The sequence below is a fragment of the Phodopus roborovskii genome, unplaced genomic scaffold, assembly GCF_943737965.1.
Source record: "Phodopus roborovskii unplaced genomic scaffold, PHOROB, whole genome shotgun sequence".
Taxonomy (NCBI): domain Eukaryota; kingdom Metazoa; phylum Chordata; class Mammalia; order Rodentia; family Cricetidae; genus Phodopus; species Phodopus roborovskii.
The window spans coordinates 2,205,552-2,226,793 of NW_026126588.1; the positions used below are offsets into that span (position 1 = coordinate 2,205,552).

General features: G+C 46.4%; 1 protein-coding gene across 4 annotated transcripts in view; it reads left to right on the forward strand.

The window, feature by feature from the left end:
• The window catches only part of Bicral (BICRA like chromatin remodeling complex associated protein), an 83,226-nt gene that overhangs the window by 26,619 nt on the left and 35,365 nt on the right, over positions 1-21,242 (forward strand). The window contains exon 1 of one of the 4 annotated variants that reach the window (XM_051204602.1): positions 20,496-20,632. The exons of 2 other annotated variants lie outside the window; for them this stretch is intronic. The gene's annotated coding sequence lies outside the window, so the exon portion shown is untranslated. Of the gene's footprint in view, positions 1-20,495; positions 20,633-21,242 lie in introns of those variants that run through there. One more of the 4 variants, XM_051204604.1, reaches the window with a different exon arrangement.

The following is a 21,242-nucleotide window of genomic DNA, read 5'->3' on the forward strand; positions in this document are numbered from 1 at the left end:
TGTGTGTGGGGGTCAGTTCAGTTCTGGGGATCGAACCCCAGACATCAGGCCATCTAGCCCACCAAAGAGGGAGAGATTAATAAGTTAAACAGGCAGGGCTCCTGAGAAAGTGACAAAGAATTGCAGCCTAAGAGCTGGCTTGTGGAGAATGGAGGGAGAGAGCAGGTCAGAGTGAGCGCAGCTCCCAGGGCCTGTGGGGAAAGACGGCTCTTGTGTTCTCATGGGCTCAGTGTGAGACCCTGGAAGCAAGGCCAGCAGCTCCCAGGAAGAAGTGACTGGCTTCGGGAGGCTTGGGCTTCAGGACAGATGGAGCCTAAGACAGTGTCGCTGAAGCCTGGAGTCACAGTCTCGAGGTACTGTGCTTTTAGCTGCTGTACCATCTCCAGCCCCTCGTCTGACCCTCTGACCTCAGCAGTCTCAGGGCGAAGAGGGGTGAGGAATGAGTCAAGGGCGCCAAGAGAAATGTGTGCGACCCCATCTTTTTGTGTTCTCTTAGAGTCAGCTGTTAATTTTTCTTCAGCTTCCTGTCCCCTGAGCTGGCTACCGAATAACAGTAGAGGGAAATTAGGGGGTAAAAGAAATGTCCTAACCAGTTCTTTAAAGTTGTGACTTGTTCAATTATCAATTTCTTAATAAAGTTGTAAACGGAACCCTGCCTGTTCTTGTGGCTTCTTTGGTTCACTGGCTGCAAACACGAACACTGCATTAGCAGAAACCGAAGCTCAGAAGTCAGGGTAGCTTGTCCCTCACCATGGCTATTTCAGGGCCACCAAGATCCAACTTTGTTTCTGGCTAGAATGTAAACATTTCACAGAAGAAAGTGGCGAGAGCAAGAAGTACTGTTTGTGAGACTTTTACCCAGTGTCACCCCAGTGTCACCCCTGATGACTGTGTACAATGGCACATGCCTTTAACCCCAGCTCTCCCAGACACAGGAGCAGGAGGATCTTTGGATTTGAGGCTAGTGTGGTCTACACTGTGGGTTCTAGGCCACACAGGGCTACATAGTGAGACCCTGTCCCCAAAACACTAGTTGCTAAGTCTCACAGGAATGCTCTTAGTTTCTACCCCCAATTTCTGCATTATGAAAAAAACAAGTGACTTACCTAAGGCCCATTGCTGAGGACCCTGCACCACTACATTTTGCCATTCATATTAAATTGTTTAATCTACAACCAGTAACTTAAGAATTGTGAGTTCTTACAAATTAAAATTGACCTCAGCCAGGTGCAATGGCACTTTCTTATGGTACTGGCTGAGAAGATCCAGGGCCCAAACTGACGTAGGATCACTTGTGTTCAATAATCATCTACAGAGTGAGTTCTAGAACAGCCAAGGCTACACAGAAACCTTGTCTCAAAAAAAAAAAAAAAAAAAAAAAAAGAGAATTTTAGGACAGCCTGATAAGAGTTTTTTTTTTTTTTTTTTTTTTTTTTTTTAAGTAAAACAAGCCTGCTCAGGTAACTCAGTGATAAAACCAGTTGCTTTGCAAACCCGAAACCTTATGGGTCCCAGGGTGGAAGTCCACCTCAATACGAATGCCATTATATGTTCTCACGAAATAATGAGGATTAGTTTTATACCCAGTGCTCCTTGGATGAGTGGATTTGCCAGCTGTTAAATGAGACAGGCCTGACCCACCACACCCAATGTATACGGTGCCAAGGGCTTCAGGCATGCCTGTCACACATTCATTCCCTGTTCTGTTCATTTCAGACAAGATCTCACTATGTAGCTCTGGCTGGCCTGGACTCTCTTTCTCTTGGAGACTGGACTCAAACTCAGCGAAGTCCTCCTACTTCAGCTTCCTGAATGCTGGGATTGTATTTGTGCCTGATTGAAAGTCTTCCTTGGTTTTGTGGTTTGGTGTTTTAGGATTTTATGTGTGTGTTTTACCTGAATTTATGTGTGTGCACCACATACATACAGTAAGTACCTTTGGAGTCAAGAAAGGTCACCAGATACTTTGGAACTGGAGTTACAGACAGTTGTGGGCTGCCCTGTGGGTGCTGAGAACTGAACCTGGGGCCTCTGGAAGAACAGCCAGTGCTCTTAAACATGCTCCAGCCTGGTTTTGTGGTTTTGATTTGAAGTTACTTTTAGCTTTTAATAGAAATGAGGTGATTTCCTAGAAGTGCAAATAAGTATATTTAGAAGTAGGCTAATTAATTCCTACTGTGTTGGTATTCTGATTCCCAAGATCTGTGCACATGTGGCTTTAGAAATTGTGGCAGTCCAGCCTGGGTTTCTGGAGGTGTGATTACACACGAGAAAAAAAAAGGGCTGAAATGAGTTTAGACTGCTTGTGCTCTCCAGCCCTCTCTTCTTTCTTTGAGAGTCTACCCAGCCCAGGTAGGTCTTCAGCCCTGCCTTAGCTCCAAGTGCTGGGATTATAAACATACCAGCATACCTGGCTTTCCAGATAGCTTTCTTTTTTAAAGCGGGGTGAGGTTGCATACACCTTTAATACTAGCACTCAGGAGGCAGAGGCAGTCAGATATCTGTCAGTCTGAGGCCAGCACAGTCTACATTATGAGTTCCAAGACTGTTAGAAGAATTCCTGTCTCAAAAGAAAAAAAGGAAAAAAAAATTAGATAGCTATTTTACTTAGAGGTTTACATCTCTTTACAAGTTGAGCTTTTGGCTAGTTGTGGTGGCACACACCTGTAATCCCAGCACTCGGGAGACAGAGGCAGTTGGATCTCTGTGAGTTCCAGGCCAGCCAGGTCTACATGACCAGTTCCAGAATAACCAAAACTATACAAACCCTGTCTTTAAAAAAGCCAAAACCTTTGTGTTACATAATGTGCACAGGATTCATTTTTTGTTAAAACATTTATGATGGACATGAAGTGGTAGAACGTAATGGAAAGAGAACAAGAAAAATGGAGTAACCACAGTGTTTGGAAAAGACCTAGAGAAGCTTAGCCGAGTGTAAAACTGCAGAATAGTTCACCACATACTTCGATGCATTATCACTTAGAACATTCCTGTCTCAGGCTGAGGGGTGGGTAGGTGGATTAACTTCTTGCTGCCCAAATAGGTCAGTCATGTCCACTCCGGACTGTCCCAGATGTCCCTGCCTCTGTCTATGTGCTCCCTTTTGTCTACAGTAAACTTTCTCCTCCACTGTAGCTAGAAGCAGTCATGGGCTTTCCTTTTTATCTCTCTTCATTTCTCTGGTGCTAAAACCCAGGAAGGAAGAAAAAGGAAAGGACATGACTGCTCCTAGGTATGGTGGAGAAGAAAGTTTATTTTTTGGGACAGTGTTTCTCTCTGTAACAGCCCTGGCTGTGCTGGAGCTAACCCTGAACTCACAGAGCTCAGCCTGCCTCTGCCTTCCTAGTACTGTGTTAAAGGGCTGTGCTGCCACCACCTGGCAAGGAGAAAGTTTATTACAGCTACGCGGGAGAGCGTAACCAGAGGCAGAGACATCTGGGACCGTCCAGAGTGGACATGACCAGGCTGAGCTGGGCCATGTGGCGAGAGGGGAACAAGGAACAGTAGCCAGTTTAGGGGGAAAGCTAGCCAGGAGGGTCTGAGGGGTGCAGGGGGACCCTGGTGGCCAGCATCTGCTTTGATAGTGTCCCAGGTACCTTTACCACCTCCTCTGTCATGACCCCACCCCAGCAACTACTAAACGCTACTGTGGAGAGCATTGGGGTCACAAGAGGTAGCTTGATGGATAATAGCTACATCAAGGAAAACGTCAATGATACACAAGAGAGAACAACAAGAAAGCCTTAATGAAGGTGGCGTGGGAGCATCTGCTCACTCACTCCCTCATTCATTCATTCATTCATTCATTCAGCCAGCCAGCAAACATTAAACAGGCTCACCGGGTACTCTTGTGGACTTTTAGGGTATTTCCATGAATCACCAACCTGCATTTTTTACTCTCATGTGAGAAGCAGAAGAACCTGAGTTTTAAAAAAAAGTAGTGTGCTGTTGGGTGATGGGGACAGAAGATGTAGGAGCTGGACTAAGGAGGGGCCAAGCCTGCGGCTCTGGAGGAGTGAGGTCCCAGGCGGACAGTATGGAGTACAAGGCCTGAGCAAACAACACGCCTGGTGAGTCCCGGTGCCACAAGGGCTGGGAAATGGGGACACAAAGAACTGCAGGTCACACAGACATTTATAGTTGAGCATGAAAAAGCTAGCCGGGCTTTTACAGGAAGGGGGATGGGGGTTCTCGGGGGAAGGTCATTTTAGAGGGACACTCTTTAGGTGGGACAGAGGACAGATGTTAAGAGAGAAGGGACAAAGGCAGAAGGACCTTTGTCTGTTTTCACCTGACAGACGAAACTAGCTTTTCCAGAGATGTGTCAATGGTAGCAGCTCATTCCTGTCCATTGCGGCACTAGCCAGGAGCATTCTCGGCCTGAGGTCCATATGTATGCATGCACTTGTGTAGCTCATACTCACTGTCTCTTAACTCCCTTCCCTCACTCAACAGACTGAAAAGTAGGGTCACTAAGGGTGGCCCAGAGCAGGCTGTGTGCTTAGCGTGTGTCTAGTCCTGAGTTTGACCCCAGCACGCACACTAGAAAATTGACGCTTACACGTGTCGCTCTCGCTTGTAGTATATTTCAGCTGGAAAGGAGAGCTGCGCTAGGCCTTCTGGGAGCTGAGGTGGAGTTGGAGAGAGAGGCAGACTCAGTGGGAAACTGACTTTCATCGAACAGATGCCTTGTGAATTGCCGTGGAGAGGCGGCCCGTGGGATGCAGCATTTCTGCAGGGGACCTCTGCCTTCCATTTGGTTTGGTGTTTCCCTTGGTGTGCTGGAATGTGCCGGTGGTCCAGCTACTGAGGAGGCTTTGAGGGAGATCCCTTGAGCAATCCCCCATCTCAAAAGAAGAAAGATGAGGCTCTGTCTCCCAGTCTCCCCCAGACTGGGCTCAGCACACTTCTAAGCCCCATACAAGCAGTGTTAGTTACTCTTCCTGCTAGATTTGAAATGGTAAGTTTAGCATCTTCCTAGCAAAAGTGCCTTGTATTAAGTGAGGGATTTTTGGAATTATATTTTTATTTTCAAATACTTTAAAACACATTTATTTTGCTGCACGTAGTAAGGAAGTCGGAGGATAGCAGGGCAGGGAGGAGTCCTCTATCTACCATGTGGGTCTTGGAGATTGAGCTCATGTGGTCAGGCTTGTTGGCCAGCACCTCTGTCTAATGACCATCTCACTGTCCCCTGATTTTAGATGTTTGTTTATTTTGAGCTAGGGTCTCACTATGTTATACTGTGTGTGCGTGGCGGGGGTCTCTGCAGAGGGACATCTGTCAGAGGCAGGAAGGCAGTTGGGTTCAACATGACTAAGAAGCCAGTGTTGGTTCAAACTCTGGGAGTCTGACCCCAAGTAGTTTATTTTAGGCATATGTAAGTTCAGCACCGTTTGGTGAAAAATTCCTGGTGGTGACTCAGTCCTGCATGCACACTAAAGTGTGAGACGTAACTACTGCAAAACTCTCTGTAAAGGACACGTGACATCTACATGCGACTTCTTCCTTAAAGATAGGCTCTGCAGATGGACAAACTCATAAGAATCTGGGGAGGATCTGGCATGGTCTCTGCCACACAGATAGCGCAAAGGTCACTGGGCTGTTAGCCTGGAGCCACATCTGCTCCAGTCTTCTGCGGCGGGTAACTGGTTATACAGCCATTCCTGTGGAGGGACAAGCCTGTGTGTTTACTATTCCTGGTTTCCCTAATGCCGACGTGTGAGCACAAGGCCTCTGTACCTCCCACAGCCCTGGCTGGACTGGAACGCCTCCTATGCAGTCCAGGCTGTCCTGAACTCTCGGAGGTGCTGCTGGGAGGTGCTGCTGCGTCCTGAGTGCTGGGTTAATGGTGTAGCCACCAGGCTCAGCTTGTTGTTTCTGTACTTAGGCAGATTATCTGTGTAACAGAGGCTAGCCTGGAACCCATAACCCTTATCCTGGCCTCTGTCATGCTACATGACAAGTGTGCTAAATCATTGAATTTTTTTTTTTTTTAAAGTCCTCTCATGTTTCTTCTTTAAAAACTGACTTTGCCACGTGTCCTCGAGTCCGCCTTTAGGAAGGGAATCCTTGGCAACGCCTTTCTCGAATGGAATTCTGTCCATTAATGTTGTTGGTTCTTTTCATGGGGCTTGTTTTTCTTGGAACATACTGCAAAACCAAAATAGTTTACATGTTACTCACAGACACAGAGCACTGGGATTGAAGAGTTTGCATAACCAGCCAGTTCCCTAAACCAAGATCTTGTGATGGAAAGCAGTTACGTGGCTTCCGGTTTCCAGCCTTCTCCCCTCTGAGGAAGGGCTTTAGCCCTGACTGTCTTCCAAGTCCTGAGCATGTGGTGCTCACCAAGTTCAGAAGAGGAAGAGGGCTTCAGACCCCTAACCCAGGAGGACAGAGGATTTCAGACCCCTAACCTGGGAGGACAGAGGATTTCAGACCCCTAACCCAGGAGGACAGAGGATTTCAGACCCCCTAACCTGGATGACAGAGGTTTTCAGACCCCTAACCTGGGATGACAGAGGATTTCAGACCCCTAACCAGGGATGACAGAGGATTTCAGACCCCTAACCCAGGACGACAGAGGGCTTCAGGTGCCCTAACCTGGGAACGGCAGATGGTTGTAGGTGATGGGATGTAGGTGATGGGAATTGAACCTGGGTCCACTGCAAGAGCAGTCAGCACTCTTAACTCTGGCCCCTAATTATTTTTGTGTATATGTGCATGCAGTGTATGCCTGTGTATATGAGTGGGCACATGTGCAGAGGCCAGGGATTGCTGACAAGTGTCCTTGTCTGTGCCCTCCACATTATTTCAAACAGGCTTTGCCTGAGCTCACCATCCAGCATTTGGCTCATCTGGCTGGCCAACAAACTCCTGCTGTCTCCCTGTGTCTGGGTTTTTGTTTTGTTTTGTTTTGTTTTTGCTGTTGTTTTTTGTTTTGTTATTTGTTTTTGTAGGTGCTAGGGATTTGAACTCGAGTTCTTTGTATATATTGGAGATCAGCCCTCTGTCAGATGTGGGGTTGGTGAAGATCTTTCCCATTCTGTGGGCTGCAGTTTTGTTTTGTTGACGGTGTCCTTTGCTTTACAGAGGCTTCTCAGTTCCAGAAGGTTCCATTTATTAATTGTTGCTCTCAGTGCCTGTGCTATTATTGGTGTTATGTTTAGGAAGTGGTCTCCTGTACCAATACATTCAAGAGTATGTCCCATATTCTCTTCTGTGTGGTTCAGTGTGGATGGATTTATGTTGAGGTCTTTGATCCACTTGGACTTGAGTTTTGTGCATTGTGAAAAATATGGATCTATTTGCATTCTTCTAAAATATCAACATCCAGTTATACCAGCACCATTTGCTGAAGATGTTTCTTTTTTCCATTTTATATTTTTAGTCTCTTTGTCAAAAATCAGGTATTCATAGGTGTGTGGGTTAATATCAGGGTCTTTGATTCGATTCCATCGTGTCCTGTTTCTATGCCAATACTGTTTTCATCTCTGTAGCTCTGTGATAGAGCTTGAAGTCAGGGATGGTGATGATGCCTCCAGAAGTTCCTTTATTGTACAGGGTTGTTTTGGCTTTCCTGGGTCTTTTGTCTTTCCATATGAAGTTGAGTATTCTTTCAAGGTCTGTGAAGAATTGTGCTTGGATTTTGATGGGTAATGCATTGAATCTGTAGATTGCTTTTGGTAAGATTACCATTTTTACTGTGTTGATCCTACCTGTCTATGACTATGGGAGATCTTTTCATTTTCTGATATCCTCTTCAGTTTCGTTCTTCAAAGACTTAAAGTTCTTGCCATACTGGTCTTTCACATGTTTGATTAGTTACCCAATGATATTTTATGTTGTTTGTGGCTATTGTGAAGGATGATGTTTCTCTGATTTCTTTCTCAGCCTGTTTGTCATGTGTATACAGGAGGGCCATTGATTTTGTGTGTGTGTGTGTGTGTGTGTGTGTGTGTGTGTGTGTGTGTATGTGTGTATGTGTGTGTTAATCTTATATCCCACTACATTACTGAAGGTGTTTAACAGTAGGAGTTTCCTGGTAGAATTTTTGGGGTCACTGATACTATCAAATCAACAAATAGTAAAAATTTGACTTCTTCCTTTCCAATTTGTATCCCCTTGATCTCCTTTTGTTGTCTTATTGCTCAGGCTAGGACTTCAAGTACTATATTGAATAGATATGGAGAGATATCTTGTTCCTGATTTTAGAAGAATTGTTTTTTGAGTTTCTCTACATTTAATTTGATGTTGGCTGTTGGCTTTCTGTATGTTGCCTTTATTAAGTTTAAGAATGTTTTGGGGCTGGAGAGATGGCTCAGAGGTTAGGAACACTGGCTACTCTTCTAGAGGTCCAGAGTTCAATTCCCAGCATCTACATGGTGGCTCACAACCATCTGTAATGAGATCTGGTGCCCTCTTCTGGCCTGCGGGGACACATGCAGGAGGAACGGTGTATACATAATAATAAATAATTAAAAAAAAAAAGAATGTTACTTGTAGCCGGCACTGGTGGCTCACACCTTTAATCCCAGCACTCAGGAGGCAGAGGCAGGTGGATCTCTGTGAGTTCAAGACCAGCCTGGTCTACACAGTGAGTTCCAGGACAGGCTCCAAAGCCACAGAGAAACTCTGTCTCGGAAAAAACAAAACAAAAGAATGTTCCTTGTGTTCCTGTTCTCTCCAGAACCTTTATCATGAAGGGGTGTTGGATTTTGTCAAAGGCTTTTTCAGCATCTAATGAGATGGTCATGTGGTGTTTTGTTTTTTTCCTTTTGGTTTGTTTATGTAATGGATTATATTGACAGATTTTCATATGTTGAATCATCCCTGAATCTCTGTGATGAATCCTATTTCGTCATGGTGGATGGATGATTTCTCTGATGTGTTCTTGGATTTAATTTGCCAGTTCTCTGTCTTAGTTGTGTTTTTGTGTGGTTTGGGTATGCGGTAATTGTAGCCTCGTAAAAAGAGTTTGGCAATGATCCTTCTGTTTTTATTGTGTGGAACAATTTGAGGAGTATTGGTATTCACTCTTCTTTGAAATTCTGGTAGAATTCTGTGCTGAAACCATCTGGTATTGAGCTTTTATTCATTTATTTTGGGTAGAGTCTTTGGTAACTATTTCTATTTCCTTAAGGATTATAGGTTTATTTAATTTATGTGGTTTTTGGTATGTGGTACTTACCCAGAAATTTGTCGATCTTCTTTAAATTTTCCAATTTTGTAGAGTACAGGTTTTTTGTTTTGGTTTGGTTTGGGGATTCTTTATTTGTTTGTTTGGCTGGTTTTTCAAGACAGGGTTTCTCTGTGTAGGCTTGGCTGCCCTGGAACTCAGGTGTCCTGGAATTCACAGAGATCCACCTGCCTCTGTCTCCCAGGCGCTGCCTGGCTGGAGTACAGGTTTTTGAAGTATGACCTGATTCTCTGGATTTCCCCAGTGTCTATTGTTATGTCCTCTTTTCATTTCTGATTTTATTAACTTGGATATTCTCTCTGTCTTTTGCTTAGTTTGGATAAAGGTTTGTCTATTTTGTTTTCTTGAAGAAACAACTCTCTCACTTTTTTATTTTTGTTGATTTTTTTTTTTTTGTATTGTTTTGTTTCTGTTTTATTGATTTCAGCCCTCAGTTTGGTTATTCCCAGCCATCTACTCCTCCTGGGTGAGCGTTCCTTTTTGTCCTGGAGCTTTCAGTTTTCTGTGAACTCATTAGTGTGGGATCTCTCCAGCTCCTCTATGTGGGCATTGAGTGCTGTGAACTCCCCTCTTAGCACTGCTCTCTGTGTGTCCGGTACATTTATGTTATGTTGTGCTGGCGTTTCCTTTGAATTTTAGCAAGTCTTGAATCTCTTTATTTCTTCCCTGACCCAGGGGTGATTCAATCTTGCATTGTTCCATTTCCATGTGTTTATGGGCTTTCTGAAATTAGTGTTGCTGTTGAATTCTAGCTTTAAGCCATGGTGATCTGACAAGGTACATAGGGTTATTCCAATTTTTTTTTTTTTTTTTAAATCTGTTGAAAGTTCCATGAAGTGCTGTGAAGAAGGTATAGTCTTTTGTGTTTGGGTGGAATGTTCTATAGATGTCTGTGAAGTTCATTTGAGTCATAGCATCTGTTAGTGGGACTGTCTTAACTTAGTTTTGATGGTTTTCCTGTAAAGTTTAGGCCAGGGTGTGGCTACAGATAGCAACTTCCCTCCCTTTACTTATGACTGACATCACATACAAGTGTCCCCATGTTGAGACGGCTCACTTAGGAAAGGGACCTGCCCCCTCACCTGCAGACCCTGAGTTCATTACCCAGGACTTAAGTGGTAAAAGAGTTCTGATTCCCTTGGGTTGTCCTCTGACTTCCAAGTATGTGCTGTGGCACTTGGATAGTGGTGTGTGTGTGTGTGTGTGCGCGCGTGCGCACACAGGAGACACAGGGAGACAGTGGGATTCTGGATGTATGTGCTGTCATGTCTCATTTTCATGAAGGTTCTGGGGATTTGAACTGGAGGTGTCAGGCTTCTATGGTAGCACTCTGCCTACTGCCTTATTACTGTTCTGTTACTGTGAAGGGACACTCTGAGCAAGGCAATCTTATGAAAGAGAGCATTTAATTTCTCGCCTACAATTTCAAAGGCTTAGTCCATTACCGTCACGGCAGGGAGCACTGCAGTGCCCGTGGCACTGGAGCAGTATCTGAGAGCTGCCTCCTGGTCCACAGGCAGAGAGGCTGGACTGGCATGGCCTTCTGAAACCCCAGAGCCCACCCCAAGTGACTCACCTCCTCCAACAAAGCCACACCTCCTAGTCCCATTAACTTCTGGTGACTAAGCTTTCAAATATATGAGCCTAGAGGGGCCATTCTTATTCCAACCACCGTACCTGCCAAGTCATCTCTCCTGGCCTGACACCTGAATTTTCTTCATTTCATTTTTCTTTTCTTTTCTTTTGAGGGTGGGGGGTTCAACACAGAGTCTCACTGTGTAGCCCTGGCTGTCCTGAAACTCACTCTGTAGGACCAGGCTGGCCTCACAGAGATCACCCGCCTCTGCCTCCCTAGAGCTGGGATTAAAGGCATATGCACCCACTACCTGGCCTTATTTTTCCTTTTTTACTACAGATGACTATAACTGTGAAAATATAAACATGTTATTTTCTGACTTATACAGTGTCATTATTTCACAAGAAAGCCAGTGAGTTTGAAGTAGACTAAGGTAGAAAATACTAAGTATCAGGTATTGATTTACTGATGTCCTTAGTGACTTACTTCAAGCCCTGCTCACACCGCCTTTGCCAAGCATGACTTCACTGGCTACCTGGAACAGAATGATCTGGAGGAACAGCTCAAACAATGAGTTGTTGCCCTTAACAACCTGCTGGCTACCATACAGGCTTCTGGAAAATCTTGCTTGCTTGCCCACCCTGCCTTGTCATTGCAGAGTGTAAAACGAGGCTATAAACTGGACCTGGATTGAAGCCTTCCAGAAGCTGCTCTGGTTTTGGTCCACTGGACCATCTGTTCCCCACCCCTACTGATTAGTTAGAGCGCCTAGTCCAGAGGACAGACTCTCACAGCAAGTTCACCTGAAAAGTTAGGGAGATCTACTGATTAGTTAGAGCGCCTAGTCCAGAGGACAGACTCTCACAGCAAGTTCACCTGAAAAGTTAGGGAGATCTACTGATTAGTTAGAGCGCCTAGTCCAGAGGACAGACTCTCACAGCAAGTTCACCTGAAAAGTTAGGGAGATCTACTGATTAGTTAGAGCGCCTAGTCCAGAGGACAGACTCTCACAGCAAGTTCACCTGAAAAGTTAGGGAGATCTACCAAGAAGTACAATCCCTTTTGTGCTTGGTTTTTCAACACAGGGTTTCTCTGTGTGGCTTTGAAGCCACCACCCGCGTTATCGTTTGTATGTGAGCCTGACCTTACCACCAGTGTTACTGTTTGTATGTGAGCCTGACCACCCGCGTTATTGTTTGTATGTGAACCTGACCTGACCGCCCGTGTTTTGTTTGTATGTGAGCCTGACCTGACCGCCTGTGTTTTGTTTGTATGTGAGCCTGACCCGACCACCCGTGTTATTGTTTGTATGTGAGCCTGACTGGCCTGCATGCCTCTGGCCTCCACACAGGACAGCTTTGTGGAGTTAGCTCTCTACCTCATGTTGGCTCTGGGGATTGAATGCAGGTCAGATGTGTGTGGTAAGTCCTTTACCCACTGAGGCAGTTTCCAGACTCGGTCATGAGTCCCTGCATGTCCATCTCCCAATGATTCTTTAGAAGCAGCAAGCTTTCCAGAAGGTGAAGTCCTGCGGTTACAGACTTAACAGCCAAAACCACCACATAGCAAAGTAGTGCAATGGCACTATCCTAAACGACATTTAATTGCTGCTTATTCTGATCCTGGGTGGTGGTGCATATCCTTGATCCTAGCACTCAGGAAGAAGAGGCAGCAGGATCTCTGTGAGTTCAAGACCAACCTGATTTACATAGTGTGTTCCAGGACAGCCAGGGCAATGTAGAGAGACCCTGTCTCAAAAAACATAACAACAACAACAAGTTTGTCTTAGAGTTTCTGTTGCTGTGAAGAGGCGGTAACCACAGCAACTCTTATAAAGGAAAACGACTGTGGTGGCTTACAGTTCTGAGGGTTAGTCTATTGTCGCAGTGGAAAGCAAAGCAGCACGCAGGCAGACGGGCGCCAGAGAAGAGCTCAGAGCTCTACTTCATGACTCACAGGCAACAGGAAGTGGTCTGAGACACTGGGCGTGGCTTGAGCATTGGAGTCCTCAAAGCCTGCCTCCACAGTGACACACTTCCTCGAATAAGGCCACACCCACTCCAATAAAGCCACCTTCCACAAAGTGCCACTCCTTTTGGAGGCATTTTCCTTCAAAACACCACAGTGTCACCCTGTAAGTAAGGGATATTGCATAAGAAGCTTGCTGAGTTAGGTACTCACTGGAAGATGTTCATTAAGTAGGTCCAGTTTTCAGCCTTGCTTTGGTCCTACAAAATGGTCATTGTATTTACCTTTATTTTTATTTTTTATTTTTGGCTTTTTTAAAAATTTGTTTGGATTTTTAGGGTTTTTGTTTGTTTGTTTGCTTGCTTGCTTGTTTTGAGACAATCTCTCTCTACTATGTAGCCCTGGCTGTCCGAGAACTTTGCTATGTAGATTAGGCTGGCCACAAACTCAGAGATCTGGAGTGCTGGGATTAAAAGCCTGCACCAGCACACGTGGCTTGCAGCTGAATGTTCTTCCTTCCTTCCTTCCTTCCTTCCTTCCTTCCTTCCTTCCTTCCTTCCTTCCTTTCTTCCTTCCTTTTTTTCTTTTAGAAAAGGACTTCTAAGACTTATTTTATGTGTATGAGTACGGGTCTGCCTGTACACCTTTATGCCAGGAGAGGGCATCAGATCCCACTGTAGATGGCTGTGAGCCACCAGGTGGATGCTGGGAATTGGTTAGGACCTCTGGAAGAGCAGCCAGTGCTCTAACCACTGAGCCATCTCTCCAGCCCCACACAGATAAACGGATGTAATCCCTGAAGGGTAAATGAACGTGACGAGCCTCTGAGTGCCCACCTTACTATTAGGCTGTAGCACAGAGGTGGCAGCTGCAAGGTGACATGGCTAAAGTCCACATGGCAGGGCACCAAAACTGACAGAGCTGCACCATCCCTGAGAATTGAGCATAGAGCTTCCTAATGCATTCTCGGCAAACAGTCTACCACTGAGCAGCCCTTCAGTCCATTCGCTTAGAAGACTCCCCACACATCTCAGGAAGCGCCCATAAGCATTAAAGCTAACTATACTTGAAGCTCATTCAGGGCATCTAATGAAATGTATAATCCATGGGCCATCAAGTGAACTACTCAGAAGGGACTCAGGATGGGTTGGAATGAACCCTCTATTAAATATTAACAAGGGGAGAAGAAAATGGATTTCCACAAGCCTCCCCTAACCTGTACACACACACACACACACACACACACACAGAAAAATGAATTAATACAAATTAATTAATTAGTTAAGAAAGCTTGAGGTAGGACTGTGGCTCAGCTAGGAGAGTGATTGACTAGCACACATAAGTCCTGGGCTGGATCCCCAGACCACATAAACCAGATGTGGAGTGCACACCTGTAATCCCAGCACTTTGAAGGCAGAGGCAGAAAGATCAGGAAATCAAGGTCATCTTCCGCTTTATAGCAAATCCAAGGCCACCCTAGTTTGCAGGAGTCCTTTAAAAGAATGTGTGGGAGGGAAAATAGGTACCAGTGCCTGTCAGTCAATAATGCAAGCCTGAAGACCTAAGACTGATCCCCAGAACCCACTTACAGGTGGAAGAAGTATACTGATTTCTAAAAGTGATCCTCTGATCTCCACATATATGGCATGGCCTACACATGTCTACACACATCATGGACACATACAGTTAAAAAATATAAAATCGGTTGGGCAGTGGTGGCACAGAGGCAGGCGGATCTCTGTGAGTTCAAGGCCTGCCTGGTCTGCAGAGTGAGTTCCAGGACAGCCAGGGCTACACAGAGAAACCCTGTCTGAAAAAGCCAAAAACAAAAAGCAGCCAGCACTCTGGAAGAAGTGACAGGTAGATCTCTGAGTTCAAGACCAGCCTGATGTACATACTGAGTTCCAGGACCCTGTCTCAGAAGACAACAACAAAACAAAAATTAAGAATCAAAATTATTATATCTTAGACCAAAAAATAAATACCCAGCACCTGGGGCTGAGATGGCTCAGTGGTTAGGAGCACTGGCTGCTCTTGCAGAGGACCCAGGTTTAGTTCCCATCACATTATGGCCCACAACCATAACAACAGTTCTAGAGGATCAGGTGTCCCTTCTGGCCTCCTCCAGTACCAGGCACTCGTGACAAAATACGAAAGACAAAACACCCATACACAAAAATAGTTTTTTAATTAAAAAGTGCCCAGCACCTGGCAATATACATTTAAGGTATACAGATGAGGTGGCCCTTGCCTAGTCCCAGGCAATCAGGAGGCTGAGGCAGGAAGAGCATTTGAGTTTGAGGCTGGGCTGGATACCCTGCATTAAAAAATAATAAAAAGAAAGAAACAGGTGTCTGAGTTGGACAGTGGTGGCGCACACCTTTAATCCCAACATTTGGCAGGCAGAGGCAGGCAGATCTCTGAGTTTGATGACAGCCTAGTCTACAGAGTTCACTTCCATGACAACCAGGGCTACAAACACACACACACACACACACACACACACACACACACACACACGGTATGGGGGGAGGTTGTCTGGCATCTAGTCAAGGATCAGCAGAGGTCAAAGTAGCAGGAAATGCCTCTCATGGTGAGCAGCCATAAATGGCAGAATTTGTGGAGGGAAACGGTTAAAAGTAGTGACCCCTGTTTGCCTGAGTGTAAGTGCTTAGAGGAGGGTCCTGGGTGCAGCTCAGTGACAGAGCACGGGCAGCGACTCTGAGGCCGTAGTGTCTGTCTACAGCACCACAGAAAGGGGTTGGGACCACAGAGAGAAAATGAGCCGCATTTCATGAAGATTTTAAAAGGTAAATCTTTTTAAAGATTTTAAAGATTTTAAAAGGTAAATTTACTGAGGTAAATCTTCAGTACACCTCTGAGAAAGCCAAGCGCAGAGGCTCACACTAATGATCATAGAGAGGCAGAGACAGGCAGATCCCTGGGACTTCCTGGCCAGCCAGCCTAACTGCTTGATGAGCCTTGGGACAGTGAGTGCTCCTATCAAACAAATAAAGACAGACAACAGTATCTGAAGAGCAACACAGCTCTACACATCGAGAGATGAAAACAGTGTTTAAAAACAAAATTACAGTGGGTGAAGGGCCAGGAATGTCGTTCATTGGGAGAATGAATGCCTGTCATGAGGTCCCCGGCGCCACACGAACGATTACCGAGGTGCACCCCTGTAATCCAGCTCTTCAGAAGGGGACTCAGTAGAATCAGAAGTTCAGAGCCCTCCTGAATTACACATTGGGTGAGTCCAGCCTAGTGTACATGACACCCTGCCTCCTCAAAAGAGAAGGGAGGCAGAGAGCTAGAGGAACCACTAGGGGAAACTAGCGATGGGACACACAGAAGCAGAGAAATGACACAGGGCTCTAAGTGTGATTCCCTGGCACCACCCAAAACAAAACAAGCACACACACACACACCACGCAAAACAGGGTGTGGTGGGTCACACCTGTAACCCCAGTCCAGGAAAGGCATTAACAGGACAAGTGCCAGGAGTTCGAGGCCAGCCTGGTCTACACCGTGAGACCCTGCCTCAGAACAAGAGTAGGCGCTGGGGAGATGGCTCAGTGGTTAAGAGCACTGGTTGTTCTTGCAGAGGACCCACGTTTGATTCCCAGCACCCAAGACCAAGTTAACACGATCAGTCATCATCGCAACAGGCAGCACGGACTGTATTCGGTGAGCTAATAGTTACTATTAATAACACACAGACAGATGGAGAGAAGACTGGGAAAGTGTTGGGGAGTGGAAGGAAGGAGTGAGGTGGATATGATCAAGATGTACGCGAGCAGGAAGTTATAAAGAGTAAGTAAAAGATAGCAATAGAGCTAGGCCATTGCTTAAGAGAACTTGCTTGTTTGCAGAGGGCCCTTGTTTAGCTCCCAGCACCCATAGGGCCGCTCATAACCCTCTGTTACTCCAGTTGTTTTGCTCTTGTGTTCATCTTCGTCAACCTGACAAGCCAGAGTTATCTGGGGAAAGGAACCTCAGTTGAGAACATGCCTCTGTGGAATTGTCTGGAGGCAAGCATGTGGAGCATTGGAGGGCTAGGCCCAGTCCACTGTGGATTCGCTCACCCTTGGGCAGGTGGGCCTGGGTTCTAGAAGAAAGCAGGTTGAGCAAGCCACAGGGGTCAAGCCAGTGAGCAACTCCCTCCATGGCCTCTGCTTCAGCTCCTGTCTCCAGTTCCTGCCCTGAGTTTCTGCGCCCAATGGTGGACTGTGATATAGAAGTTTAAGCTGGAATAAGGCTGTTTCCTCCCGCAAGTGGCTTTATCATAGCGATGACGGCTCTGAGACTGAGTAAAAGTCTCCCAACGGACAAACAGGGCTCTGAAGACTCAGTCCAGTTTGCAGCCTAGCAAGGTTGCTCTGTGGCGCCCCCTACTGCTGATCAGCATAGTGCCAGAGATGAGCCAGCACAATGCTTTTCTGGCTTTAGTAAGCTAGCCTGCTGTGCTGGCTCTTGGGCGGTCCTTTAATGCCATCGTCTCTAGGATGTATTTTTTGGAAGAAGGAAGAGAAGAGAGCTGGATGTGGTGGCTCAAGGTGGAGGCAGGAGGAGCAGGAGTTCAAGTTTACTGTGACTCCATGACAAGTTCAATGCCAGCCAGGGCAGCATGGGACGCTACCACACGCATGCGCGCGCACACACACTCACACACACATGCACACACGCGCGCGCACACACACGCACACAGACACGCACACAGACACACACACACAATAAGGAGGGAAATGCACGCATGCACACACATGCACACACGCACACACACTCACACACAATAAGGGAAATGCACGCATGCACACACACATGCACGCATGCACACACACGCACACACGCGCGCACACACACACACACACAATAAGGAGGGAAGCAGCTCCACTCATCTCTCTTTTGAAGTTCACCTGTTAAAGGAGCTGAAACTTGTCACCTTCCAAAGACTCCCAAAGACAAGCCTCTGCCTCCTCCTCCCCACTTGCCCCTAGGACGAGTCCTGCCACACAGAGCTGCTGTCACTGAGACTTTGTCATGCCCCGTTACCTGTCTTGGACTAAGACATGGTTTCCAGTCGTTGATCTGGGAGCCTCCCCTAGAGAACGATCCATCTTTCATATAACACAGCCTTACAAAATTCACACGGTGCCAGTGCCCGCCCTACCCTGCCGCTGTGGGGCTGCACAAGAATGAGGGACGAACCTCAACAAAAGCACAGAAAGCGTTAAGAACCCAAAAGGGTGGGACGGCCCGGTGTGTCTCACGGCCCTCTCTCACAAGCCTGATTCACATGGTCCAAGGCAAGGCCACACATGCACACAGGACACACACACACCTGCACACACAAACCACGAAACAAGTACATTAGCTATAATTAAAAAGTTACACTGGGGAGCTGGAGAGATGGTTCAGCACTCAAGAGTGCTTGCTGCTCTTGCAGAGGGCCCAGGTTCAATTCCTAGCTCCTTCAAGGCAGCTCACAACCATCTGCAACTCCAGTTCCAAAGCATTGGGCACACATGTGGTACACATACACATACAAATCTTTTCAAAGTATTAAATTGGGGAAGCTTTTTGTTTGGTTTTATGTGGGGAACGCACAGAGGACAGCTGTGTGGACTTGGATCTCTCCTTCCACCTCTGTGTGTTGTGTGAATGAAACTTGGGTTGCCAGGCTTACGTGACAGACGCCTCAACCCACTGAGACATCTCACAGGCCCTTCTTTTGCTCTCGTTTGAGATAGGGTCTCTATGTAGCTCAGGCTGGTCTCGAACTCACAGAGATCCAACTGTGTCTGCCTTGAAAGTGCTGGGAATACAAGTGTGTGCCACCACTCCCAGCCACCGGCCTTCAAGAAGTAGAATTCTCGGGCTTCCCTGTGTGAAGGCTCGTAGCGTTTTACCCCAGGCCAGAGGAGGTTGCCTGCCTGGTTGGGCTGGCTTTCACATCAAGTGTTGGAGCCTCATTGGTTTGGTAAAGGAGCATGAATATATGCTAACTTAGATTCATCTCTTAGTATAAACTTGCTTAGCTGGGATAGGGTGCTTATTTACCACATCTGAGACCCTGAGTCCCATCCCCATTATCAAATATGTATGTATGTATACTTGTCCTGTAAGGCTACCCAGTGGGTAGCTTGTCACTTCCAAGTCTGAAGTAAACAAACAGTCTCAGTGCTTTAGGGCTAGTGGGGTGACCCCACGGGGAGGCTGGTGTTCACCTTCTCACAGCATCTGTCAAGCAGAGGAGCTAGATAAGGGTGTTAGCAGGGAGGGAGAGATATGGACATGGTTTTTTAGGGGGGAGAGGGGTAGGTCTTTCTCATACTTTTTACGTGTGTGTACGTGTGTATATGTGTGTGTAGAGGCTGGAGGCCAAAGTTGGGTGACATTCCTCAGGAGTCATCCACTTTACTTTTTGAGGCAGGGTCTCTCCCTGGGACCTGGAGCTTGTGGGTTATGATGGAATGGCAAGCCAGGGGGCCCAGGCATCTTCCTGTCTGTGCTCTCCAGCAAGGGGTTGCCAGTGTGTGGGTGCAGAGAATAAAACCCTCACCAGCTGACCCATCTCCTCAGCCCCTTCATCCATGTTTTCCTTCATTAATTTGTATCAGAGCCTTGGACACTTTTATGATGCCAAGAACAAACTGTAGCATCTCATGTGCTGGACCGCTGAGTCCTATCCTCAACTTTAAAAATGAAGTTTAGAAGGACCATATGTGATAATGCATACTTTTAATATCAACACTCTCAGGCAAAAACCAGGGGGAGTTCAAGGCCACCCTGGTCTATATAGTGGGTTCCAAACCAGTCAGGGTTACATAGTGAGACTCTGTCTCAAAAACAAACAAACAAACAACAAACATAAGGATAATAAGGATACAGGGATATTCCACTTAAATGGCCACGTTGAAGCAAATCCTGTACATTTTATAGGCTGGAAGAGACATCATAAAAGGACAATTTATCCCATGTGATTGTGATGTCTGGGAGATGAGGTATGGTTTATGATATGAGCTAATGCTCATTAGATATCAAATGTATTGTGCATTTCTTTGCTTATGTATTTTCTGTTTTATGGTATTTGTTTTTTGAGATGGGTTTTTACGTAACCTTGCCTGACCTGGTACTCATTAGGTAGATAGACCAGGCTGCCCTTAAACTTGTGTTCAGCTTCCTGCCTGTGCCTCCCAAGTGCTGAGAGTACAGATGTTTGCCACCAAGCCTGGCTTGTGTGACAGATCAACATATCCCTATGATGATAGTTTTCCTGTTTCCAGAAGTCATGTGTTCAGGAACATTCATGCCAGCGTGACCTCAAATAACTTTTAAGCCTGGGTCCTAAAGAGCCCATTTCCCATGACTGGCTATCCTTAGTTTCTGCCATCGGTGTTGTCTTCTGGTACAGGTCTCCCAACTCCACCTTCCTCTTTCTCACCCATTACCTCTCCTTGCCATGGATTCTACTCTACGTGTACCCAGCCCCATCACTCAGCAGCCCAGCAAACCCAGCTACCCTGGGGAAGGAGTACTTACCCTTCCATGCTCTTCCAGATTAGAGAAAGTGCCCTCCCCTGTGGCAGGAGGGAATGCTACATCAGTTAGGCCTTGTGACTGATCTGGGGGAGCTGCGAGGAGAAGGGAGTTTGGACAGGGAAAAACTCTCTGTAGGACTCTCCATTCCTTCTGCCGCCCTGGGCATGCTCCTCCTCTGGGCATCTCTTCAGGATTTCCTTCCTCCGTCCAACTGCCGTTCACAACTGCCCTTTCCAACTGCTCCAGAACTCTTGGCCCTGGCGTTCTGTGATGTAAATTATTCCACGCATGGCTTGAAATGGGTGAGAAGCAAGGTTGCCAGGTGTCGGATCACTAGTGTAAGTTGACCGGCTCTGGGGGGAGAACCATGCCTGGAATTTGCTCAGTTGTTACTGTCTGGGCCAGAGCTGTGCTGGCCATGCTTGGGGCTGCTGCGGGCAGGGAGAGGGAGCTCTGGGCTCGAGTGGGGTGAACTTGTGCTGGAGATTTTCTACTTTAAACATTCTCAGTCCAGCTATGGATTATTCAGCATTGAACTTAGACAGTATTGTTGCACCGGGAAGCACCCAGGCCCCATGGCCAGAGCCTGTATTACCAGCAGCGCAGGACCTCCTGCTTTGTCTCCGAAAGTGGAGAGAACCCTCTACGTTCTGCCTTCCTAGAGATCACCAAAATATTTTGAGAGACCTAGCTTGCTCTCCCTGCTTAGAAGCATCCAGTCACATCACAGAAAGTCTCCAGAGTCTGTGAAGGCTTTTCTAAAACAACATTTTCTCTCTGCCCATGTCCATTCTACATCTGATGGAGTTATTTTTTTATCCTTTATAGTCTGATAGCGAATCCATATGCAGGAGGTTGCTGCCAGCTACCTTAGATTTTTCTAGAATCTGTTTACCCATAAGTTGAAAACTGATCTATAATAAAATATTTAAGTCAAAAACTTGTTCA